This window comes from Arachis ipaensis, chromosome B8, assembly GCF_059453495.1.
Source record: "Arachis ipaensis isolate K30076 ecotype BB chromosome B8, ASM5945349v1, whole genome shotgun sequence".
NCBI lineage: Eukaryota > Viridiplantae > Streptophyta > Magnoliopsida > Fabales > Fabaceae > Arachis > Arachis ipaensis.
Genome location: NC_142443.1, coordinates 36,532,464 through 36,543,704, shown reverse-complemented (window position 1 = coordinate 36,543,704; position 11,241 = coordinate 36,532,464).

Sequence of the window (11,241 nt, the reverse complement as noted above, 5' to 3'; positions counted from 1 at the left end):
TTACACAGTCCAAATGGCATCCTTCTATAAGCAAACACTCCAGATGGACATGTGAATGCTGTTTTCTCTTGATCCTGGGGATCTACTGCAATCTGGTTATAGCATGAGTAGCCATCCAAAAAGCAGTAATAATCATGACCTGCCAATCTTTCTAGCATCTGGTCTATGAATGGTAAAGGAAAATGATCCTTTCTGGTGGCTGTATTGAGCCTTCTGTAGTCAATACACATGCGCCACCCTGTAACTGTTCTTGTAGGAACCAGTTCATTCTTTTCATTATGAACCACTGTCATGCCTCCTTTTTTGGGGATAACTTGAACAGGGCTCACCCAGGGGCTATCAGAAATAGGATAAATAATCCCAGCCTCCAGTAATTTAGTGACATCTTTCTGCACCACTTCCTTCATAGCTGGATTTAGCCGCCTCTGTGGTTGAACCACTGGTTTAGCATTATCCTCCAATAAGATTTTGTGCATGCATCTGGCTGGGCTTATGCCCTTAAGGTCACCTATGGACCACCCAAGAGCTGTCTTGTGTGTCCTTAGCACTTGAATAAGTGCTTCCTCTTCCTGTGGATTTAAAGCAGAGCTTATGATCACTGGAAAAGTGTCACCTTCTCCCAGAAATGCATATTTCAGAGATGGTGGTAATGGTTTGAGCTCGGGTTTAAGAGGTTTTTCCTCTTCCAGAGGAAATTTCAGAGGCTCTTTCATTTCCTCTGAATCCTCTAAATCAGGCTGAACATCTTTAAAGATGTCTTCCAACTCTGATTCGAGACTCACAGCCATGTTGATCTCTTCTACCAAAGAGTCAATAAGATCAACTTTCATGCAGTCTTTTGATGTGTCTGGATGCTGCATGGCTTTGACAGCATTCAACTTAAACTCATCATCATTGACTCTCAGGGTTATTTCCCCCTGTTGGACATCAATGAGAGTTCGTCCAGTTGCTAGGAAGGGTCTTCCTAGAATGAGAGTAGCACTCTTGTGCTCCTCTATTTCCAGTACTACAAAGTCAGTGGGAAAGGCGAATGGCCCAACTCTGACAATCATGTCTTCAATCACGCTTGATGGGTATTTAATGGAGCCATCAGCAAGTTGGAGACATATCCGGGTTGGTTTAACTTCTTCAGTTAAACCAAGCTTTCTGATAGTGGATGCAGGTATTAGGTTGATGCTTGCCCCAAGATCACATAAAGCTGTCTTGGTGCAATTACCTTCTAATGTGCATGGTATCAGAAAACTCCCAGGGTCTTTAAGCTTTTCAGGAAAGCTTTTCAGAATGACTGTACTGCATTCTTCAGTGAGGAGAACTCTTTCAATTTCTCTCCAATCCTTCTTATGACTCAAGATCTCTTTCATGAACTTGGCATAAGAAGGTATTTGCTCAAGTGCCTCTGCAAATGGAATCTTTATTTCAAGAGTCCTGAGATAATCTGCAAAGCGAGCAAATTGCTTATCCTACTCCTCTTGGCGGAGTTTTTGAGGATAAGGTATCTTGGCTTTATATTCCTCAACCTTAGTTGGTGTAAGTTTATTTCCTACAGAAGTGGTTGAGGAAGCCTTTTTAGATGGGTTGTCATCAGCACTTGTGTGTGTCTGATCCCTCACTGGCAATTGAGTGCCAGAGTTAGAGGCTGGAGTGACGTTAGACGCCAGCTCCTCATCTGTTCCTAGCGTTTGAACGCCAGAACTGTGCTTCTTTTGGGCGTTCAACGCCAGATCCTTGCTTGTTTCTGGCGTTGAACGCCAGTCCTGAGCATGGTTTGGGCGTTCAGCGCCAGCCTTCCACCCAACTTCTGGCATTTTAACGCCAGAATTATTTTTCCCTGGGCTCTTACTGTCCTCAGATGGATTTTGGGTGGTTTGCTCATTTCTTGGTTTCCTGCTGCTTTGAAGTGGGGTATTTAGTGCTTTCCCACTTCTTAATTGAACTGCTTGGCATTCTTCTGTTATTTGTTTTGACAGCTGCTGCTTTGTTTGCTTTAATTGTACTTCCATGTTTATATTAGCCATCCTTGTCTCTTGTAGTTTATCCTTGAATTCAGCCAACTGCTTTGTTAGAAAATCCAATTGCTGATTGAATTCAGCAGCTTGCTCTGCAGGACTGAGTTCAGCAGTTACTGTTTTAGCCTCTTCTTTCATGGAAGAGTCACTGCTTAGGTACAGATGCTGATTTCTAACAACTGTATCAATGAGCTCTTGAGCTTCTTCAATTGTCTTTCTCATGTGGATAGATCGACCAGCTGAGCAATCTAAAGAGATCTGAGCTCTTTCTGTAAGCCCATAATAGAAGATGTCTAACTGAACCCACTCTGAAAACATTTCAGAGGGGCATTTTCGTAGCATCTCTCTGTATCTCTCCCAGGCATCATAAAGGGATTCATTATCTCCTTGTTTAAAGCCTTGGATGTCTAGCCTTAGCTGTGTCATCCGTTTTGGAGGAAAGTATTGATTCAGGAGTTTTTCTGTCAGCTGTTTCCATGTCCTTATGCTAGCCTTAGGTTGGTTATTTAACAACCTCTTGGCTTAGTCTTTTACAGCAAATGGAAACAGTAATAGTCTGTAGACATCCTGATCTACTTCCTTATCATGTACTATGTCAGCAATTTGTAAAAACTGTGCCAAAAACTCTATAGGTTCATCCTGTGGAAGACCGGAATACTGGCAGCTTTGCTGCACCATGATAATGAGCTGAGGATTCAACTCAAAGCTACTGACTCCAATGGAGGGTATGCAGATACTACTCCCATATGAAGCAGTAGAGGGGTTAGCATATGACCTCAGAGTCCTCTTGGACTGTTCATTTCTACTTAGATCCATGATGGAGAAAGGGAGATGATGTAAAATAAAAAATTTATTTTTATTTATTTATTTATTTATTTAATTATTTTGAAGATAAAATAAATTAAAATAAAATAAATAAAAATAGGTGAAGATTTTTGAAAAAATGAGGAGAGAGAAAGTGGTCAGGAAGTTTTGAAAAAGATATGAATTGAAAAAGATTTTAAATTTTGGAAAAAAAATCTGAATTTTAAAAATAATTTTCGAAAATTTGTTTTTAAAAATAGAGAGAAAAGATATTTTTGAATTTAAAGAGGAAAGAGAGAAACAATAAGATAGCCCAAGATTTAAAATTTTTAGATCTAATGCTCCTTGTTTTCGAAAATTCTGGAGGGAAAACACCAAAGAACACCAAACTTAAAAAATTTAAGATCAAGACGCAAGGAAAACTCAAGAGCACTTTGAAGACTCGCAAGAACACAAGAACATGAAGAAAGAACACCAAACTTAAAATTTTTAGAAAACCAAGATAAAATTTTTAAAAAACAAAGGAAAACCAACCAGAAAACACCAAACTTAAAGTTTGGCACGAGATTTAATAGAAAAATTATTTTTTGAAAAATTTTTGAAAAGAAAATAAAAGACTCTGACCCAAAAGACAAAAATTTCCTAATCTAAGCAACAAGATTCACCGTTAGTTGTGCAAACTCAAACAATCCCCGGCAACGGCGCCAAAAACTTGGTGCACGAATTGTAAATCACACTTTTTACAACTCGTACCACTAACCAGCAAGTGCACTGGGTCGTCCAAGTAATACCTTACGTGAGTAAGGGTCAATCCCACGGAGATTGTTGGCTTGAAGCAATCTATGGTTATCTTGTAACTCTTAGTCAGGAAAACAATAAAATAATTCACTTATCAAATTTGATTACAAGGAATAAAAGGGCAGAACACAAATTATACTTGTATGCACTGATGGAGAGTATGTTGGAGTTTTGGAGATGCTTTGCCTTCTGAAATTCTGCTTTCCTCTGTTTTCTGATTCACGCATGCACGTTCTCCTATGGCAAGCTGTGTGTTGGGGGATCACCGTTGTCAATGGCTACCATCCATCCTTCCAGTGAAAAGGGTCCAGGTGCGCTGTCACCGCACGGCTAATCATCTGTAGGTTCTCAGTCGTACCGGAATAGGATTTACTATCCTTTTGCGTCTGTCACTACGCCCAGCACTCGCGAGTTTGAAGCTCGTCACAGTCATTCAATCCCTGAATCCTACTCGGAATACCACAGACAAGGTTTAGACTTTCTGGATTCTCTTGAATGCTGCCATCAATCTAGCTTATACCACGAAGATTCCGATTAAGAGATCTAAGAGATATTCATTCATTCTATGGTGGAACGTAAGTGGTTGTCAGGCACGTGTTCGTGGAATGATGATGATTGTCACGTTCATCACATTCATATTGAAGTTCGAATGGATATCTTAGATAGGAACATGCATGTTTAAATGAAAACAGAAATACTTGCATTAATTCATCGAGACACAGCAGAGCTCCTCACCCCCAACAATGGAGTTTAGAGACTCATGCCGTCAAAAGGTACAAATTTCAGATCTAAAATGTCATCAGATGCAAAATAAACCTCTAAAAGTTGTTTAAATACTAAACTAGTAACCTAGGTTTACAGAAAATGAAAAAACTATGATAGATGGGGCAAAAATCCACTTCTGGGGCCCACTTGGTGTGTGCTGGGGCTGAGACTTAAGCTAATCACGTGCATAGGGCTGTTTTGGGCGTTCAACGCCAGCTTTGGATCCTTTTCTGGCGTTGAACTCCAACTTGTAACTTGTTTCTGGCGCTGGACGCCAGACAGCAACATGGAACTGGCGTTGAACGCCAGTTTACGTCCTCTATCCTTGAGCAAAGTATGGACTATTATATATTGCTGGAAAGCTCTGGATGTCTACTTTCCAACACAATTGGAAGCGCGCCATTTGGAGTTCTGTAGCTCTAGAAAATCCATTTTGAGTGCAGAGAGGTCATAATCCAACAGCATTAGCAGTCCTTTTTCAGCCTGAATCAGATTTTTGCTCAGCTCCCTCAATTTCAGCTAGAAAATACCTGAAATCACAGAAAAACACACAAACTCATAGTAAAGTCCAGAAATATGAATTTTGCCTAGAAACTACTGAAAATAAACTAAAAACTAACTAAAACACACTAAAAACTATATGAAATTAACCCCAAAAAGCGTATAAAATATCCGCTCATCACCCAGTTATTCATACTATTTGCATGGTTCTACATTTGCCTTCGTAATTATGTGCTTTAATTGAAAACATGCTTCTTTGACCTTTAAATTGCTAATTATTAATCTTCTCTTATTACCATTAGATGCCTTGATATGTGTGTTAAGTGATTTCAGAGATTACAGGGCAGGAATGGCTCAGAGGATGGAAAAGAAGCATGCAAAAGTGGAAGAAATACAAGAAGTTGGAGAAATTGCTAAGCTGTCCAGCCTGACCTCTCTGCACTCAAACGGCTATAAATTTAGCTACAAAGGTCCAAACGACACGGTTCCAGTTGCGTTGGAAAGCTAACGTCCGGGGCTTCAATTTGATATATAATATGCCATAGTTGCCCTTATGCTAGGTGACGCGACCGCGTGTTCCATGCGGCCGCGTCGCAGTGACGGAAATCAGCGTGTTTGAATTCTTCTCCAGCGATTTCCGGGCTGTTTTTGACCCAGTTTGCGGCCCAGAAAACACAGATTAGAGGCTATAAAGTGGGGGAATACATTCATTCATAAACAGGCTTTCAAATTCACTTTTCATGTTTTAGATGTAGTTTTTAGAGAGAAAGGTTCTCTCCTCTCTCTTAGGATTAGGATTTAAGACTTCTCTTAGTTTTAGGAGTGACTCTCAATCCCATATTCAATGTTCTTTTTATTTATTTTCTCACTTTTGTTTATGACTCTTTATGATTGATTTTCTATTTTAATATATTTTGAGGTATTTCAGACTTATGATTGCTTTCTTTAATTTATGTTACTGTTGCTTCCCATCTGAAGGCATTTTTATTCCGGTAAATTTACTTTTTCCCTTTTGGTCTTGGTTAAGAAAGCAGTAACTCAAGAGTTACCTTATCTCAACATAATTGATAACTGTTATCTTTGCTAATTGAACTGAACTTCAAATAATCCCAACCTTTTCTTAGGAAATAAATAGGATTCGAAGATCAAACTAATTAGTCCATTGACTTTCCTTTGCTTTAGTAAAGGTCAACTAAGTGGAATTAAGATTCAACTTTCATTATTATTGATAAGGATAACTAAGTCTGGACTTCTAATTTCTTATACCTTGCCAAGAGATTTTATTATTATTACTTTATTTTACTTATCATTTAAATATACCTGTGCCCATTGCCCAAACTCAACATTCCCCAGAAAACTCATAACCAATAATAAATACACCTCCCTGCAATTCCTTGAGAAGACGACCCGAGGTTTAAATACTCGGTTATCAATTTTAAAGGGGTTTGTTACTCGTGACAACCAAAACGTTTGTACGAAGAGATTTCTGTCGGTTTAGAGACTATATCTACAACGCGAATGTTTTTATGAAATTCTTTACTGGCAAAAATCCTAACGTCAGCCGTCGAATTTTATCACTAAAAACACATGTTCTCGCGTCAACTCCCGCTTCCAAAGTTCAGAAACGCATACTTCCCCAAATTCAAGCTAGGTATTCTTTGGCTGACTTCGCTAGGTATTCTAGGTATCCTTTGGTTGAATTCGCTTTCTCTTCAACACCGCCTCCGTCCGACACCACCACCGGCGACCACCATCGCCTACCCTCTCTCTCTTCCTTCTTCTCTTTCTTCCCCATTTATCCATTTTTTCGTTCCTGCGTGCGACACCCCTGTTCGTGGAGTCACCCTCTGTCTGCGTTTTCAAGCACCGACAAGCAACCACCAACGGCGGCGACCTTCTGTGCCACTGCGACATCACCACCACCCCACCGCCTCTCCGTTCTTCTTCCTCCTTTCATCAATGCAGGTTCCCTTTCCCTGTTTCCTGTCTTTCTTTTCTTTATTTTCACTGCTTTTTTATTCTGTTTTTAGAAATTTTGGTTAGGCTTAGGTTTGTTAAAACTTGTGTTTCTGGACTGAAATTGTTGTTGGCTGTATCTTTCTGAAATTACTGGGTTGAATGTTGCTTAGATTGAATTGAAATTTACTATTTTGAACTCTGCGCACCACATGTTCAAAGAAATGCCTGAATGGAATTTTTGATTTAATTTCCATGTCTGATTAGTATAGGCTTTACATTATGGTGATACTGCTAATGCTAACTTCACAACTTCCTCGTGACTAGATCAGCATTACTCAATGTCACAGCATTACTATTTATTTGTTAAGTAGTAGTGACTGTGGTAGCTAATAGGATTGCTAGCAATAATAAAGTAAAGACAAAAAGAGGTTTCACTACTTATATTCACTACTAATAGGATAGCTAGCAATATACTTATGTGATTTTTGACTCTCTCTTTTCTTTTTTTCTAAACAAAAATAGTATTCATATTGTTATAATAATAAAAATAAATATTTCAGTGCATGCCCATTGCTATTGCCATTGCCATATTTAAAAAAAAGTAGTACTTGTCTTAGTCTCAGGCCTTTCTTTTTGATTTTGCTTCTATTCTTTGCACTTCATTTGCTTTACCCTTCCTTTCTTTTCCAATTGCCATATTTTTCACTTGTCCTTTCCCATTATAGAGAGCTGGCTTTTTGGTTAATTATAACTACAAACTGTTGAGTTATTTATCATAAGCACTATAGTATATTGTTGTTCTCTTAATTACTTGTAAGCCATAATTAAGGATAGATAGAGATAAGACTTCACTGTTTTTCTGAACCCCAATTTGAATTTACAGCTGCATGTGAATTTGCTAGCTATATCTGGCCTTCTTCTTGTTGCCAACTAAATACACCATCTCATTTTTATAAAAGTGGAAGTTGTCACCTTTGTTATTATTATCATGTACTTTTACTTTGGATGTATAGAAATGGAAGGACATTTAGGAACACATACTATCATCTTTCTTCCAGTTCTATCTTATTACAAATAAATATTGCTAACTTATTTGTTGATCATTAAAAGTTTTCAAATGAAATGTCATGGCTCGAGTTTTGATTTTATTTAATCTATTTACCTTGATCAATTATATTTTCTGGTACTATTACTACACTGTTTAGTTTTAGATTATGGTGCTTATGGTATTAGTTCAACTTGCTAGCTATATTTCAATGTCTCTAAATTGCATGCATTAATTTATGATTAATAGATAAGATCCATAACAATGGTCATTGGTGGACTGTTCTCTAGAATTAAATAGTTTAGTTGTGTATGACACAATCAAGATTTTGATCGGAACTATATGCCTGCCTGCCTCACAGACTGGCCGTCGGCCAAAAATTACTTCGATCAGCATGTGGCTCGACGAATGTGGTGCGGTAGTGTGCCATTTTACAGAACCCATGTCAACCTAACCGTTTCATGAGTTTTGCTTAGGCCTGCCCAATAAAAAAGGGCTCACATGCTAATTACCAGTTTGGTTTTTCTTTTTATTTTTAGTGTCCTTTTAAGATATTTTGAACTGAATAGTAAAATCAAGAATGGGCTTATCGACATCGTTATTCCTGTCTTAATGTTGAAACTACTGAAAATAGAAATCGAAATCGAAATCGAAGTGGTTGTAAACCTTGTGTATGCACCAATATCTCACTGTTGGAATTACTATCACTAGTTACTAGCTAGTGGAGAATTGATGTTTTACATAAAAATAGATGTTTCCAAAGTACATTATGGCCTCAAATAGATTCTTCTTCAGATTGTTCTGTTTTCCTTTTGAAATCTGGCACAAATCTATTGGCTCTCTGGATTCCATCCTCATTTTTATTAATAATAGTCTCAAGACAAAAATATAAAAATATTAAAATAATTATTTTTCTATTGTTTCAATACCTTATAGTTTATATAGTATTTTAACGTGACTTCCATTTCTTCTCAAACATTTAGAGTTATATCTATAGATTGCAATGATTCCCTGTTCCTAACTTTATATTTTGATTTTCTAACAACAGCATATACATTTGAAGCAGCTTTCTTAAAAGATTCCCTCTCTCTCTGGTGCTGCAAAGTTAGGGTTTCCTATGACCAGGTACACTACCCTTTTCATTTCTTCAATTACTGCTTGCTGTAATTTCAGCTCAGGTATTAGCAATTGCCAACTTCTGCTTATTCTTCATGTGTTGATTGCTTGCTTGATTTCTTGTTAGCTAGGTTTAAGTTTGTTGAAATTTGAAATTTGGTTACTGATTAAGCATTTTGTTACTAACTGATTCTGTTTTCTGGTTTAGCTTCTTGGAGCTTAGTTAGTTTTCTGCTTCTTTGTGAAGTATGAGGAATCATCAATATTGAAAGAATATTCAGTTTTTTGCTACCGAACTCAAGATTCTGATATACTCTTTTGCAATATTTGATATTTCTATGCAGCATTTCATAGTGGGAACTGTAGTGGTGTGGGTCAATAGAATCTTTTGATCAAAGAAACAATAGTGGAGTATTTGGTTCTTCAGCATATACACTATCACAAAGTATTGGTAGAGTTTAAGACTCCCAGAAAAGCTATTCAAGGTTTAACCTTCTACTTTTTTATTTATTTATTATCTCTGTTAAATTATTGAGTTTTATTTTATCTTTATCTTTATCTTTATCTTTATTATCTCTGTTAAATTATTATGCATGCTTATCTATACTTACTTATGTATGCTTGTTTGTGTAAACTATTCATAGTGAAAGTATAAATTATATTGATGATAAGATTTTTATTTGTTGTGGTTTCTCGTTGAATAAAAAAATTAAAAGGTGAATATTATCCCTTTGATATGTAGGAAATTAAATTCATTAATAATGGAAAACCAGAACCGAAGTTGGATGTATGATAGAACGTATGATCAGAGGCGGGGTCTTAAACCCAGTTTTATTAAAGGGGTAAATGAATTTGTTGATGTGTGTACTAGAACTCATGAATTTCTCAGAGGAGGTTTAGTTAGGTGTCTATGTGCCAGATGTCAATGTGGGACGTTTAAACAGTTGATCGACATTAAGATTGATCTATATACTCATGGGTTTAAACCTAATTATTGGGTTTGGACAGATCATGGAGAAGAGATACCCACAGAGAATCAGATTAGGATAGAAGAAGACATTGAAAGTAGCTCTGAATTAGATGGTGTTACATGGGAAGAAAATTTTGATCGTTATCATGAGATGGTTGTTGATGCTTTGCAACCTGAGTTTCACATGTACATGCAACCAACAGTGGAGGAACCAAATCGAGATGCTAAGAGATTTTATGACCTCTTAGATTCAGTTAGTAAACCCTTGTGGGAAAATTGTATCCATTCACGATTATCACTTGCCAGTAGGATGCTGAGTATAAAATCAGAGGAAAACCAATCACAGGGATCTTTTGACCAATGGGCAACTTTGTTTAGAGAAATGCAAACAACTCCAAATGAAATTCCTGCTAATTACTATGAAGCTAAGAAAATTGTTTCCCAACTTAGGTTTAAGGAGGTTAAGATAGATTGTTGTGTCAATGGTTGTATGATATATTAAAAAGAGGACAAAGATCTTAGACAATGTAAATTTTGTGGGGAGCAGAGATTTAAGCCTAGGAAGGGAAAAAATAAAGAGGTGCCATATAAAAGAATGCATTATTTGCCATTGATTCCAAGGCTACAAAGGTTGTATGCATCAATGAGTACTGCCCCTCATATGTTGTGGCATCACCGAAATCGCAGAAAAATCTGCCATTAAAGAAAAATCTGCTTCTGCTATATTCTTTACCCAATTTCACTCATTTGTGGCATATCATCCAAAACACGCTGCTTTTTACTACTAGTTGATGACACTACTAGCTGATTTTACTTTAATTGCATATTTGCTAATACTCCTCTTGCTGCTGCTACTTCAATGAGCTGGCACTGCAGGGTTAGTATATGCTGTAAAAAAATCCTACAGCCATTGATTCCTTTAAACTTTGAAACATGCATTTTCCTCTCATCTTCCTACTCTTCCTTCCTATGCATTTTCCTTCCTACTCTCCCTACTCTTCCTACTCTTTACTGAATTCAAATCCGCAAAAGCATTTTACTACTAGCTGATGACACTACTAGCTGATTTTACTTTAATTGCATTTTACTTTAACTAGTATGGATAATAACTTGCTTATTTTAATGTGTACAGGATATCGTTGGTAGAGACAGAGATCGCGGTCGTGGTCGTGGCCGTGGCCGTGGCCGTGGCCGAGGCCAAAAGGGGAGGCCTAGGCTTTCTACTGGTCAGCCCCTTGACTTGGATCCATACTCTCTCGTTGGATCATCATCCGACA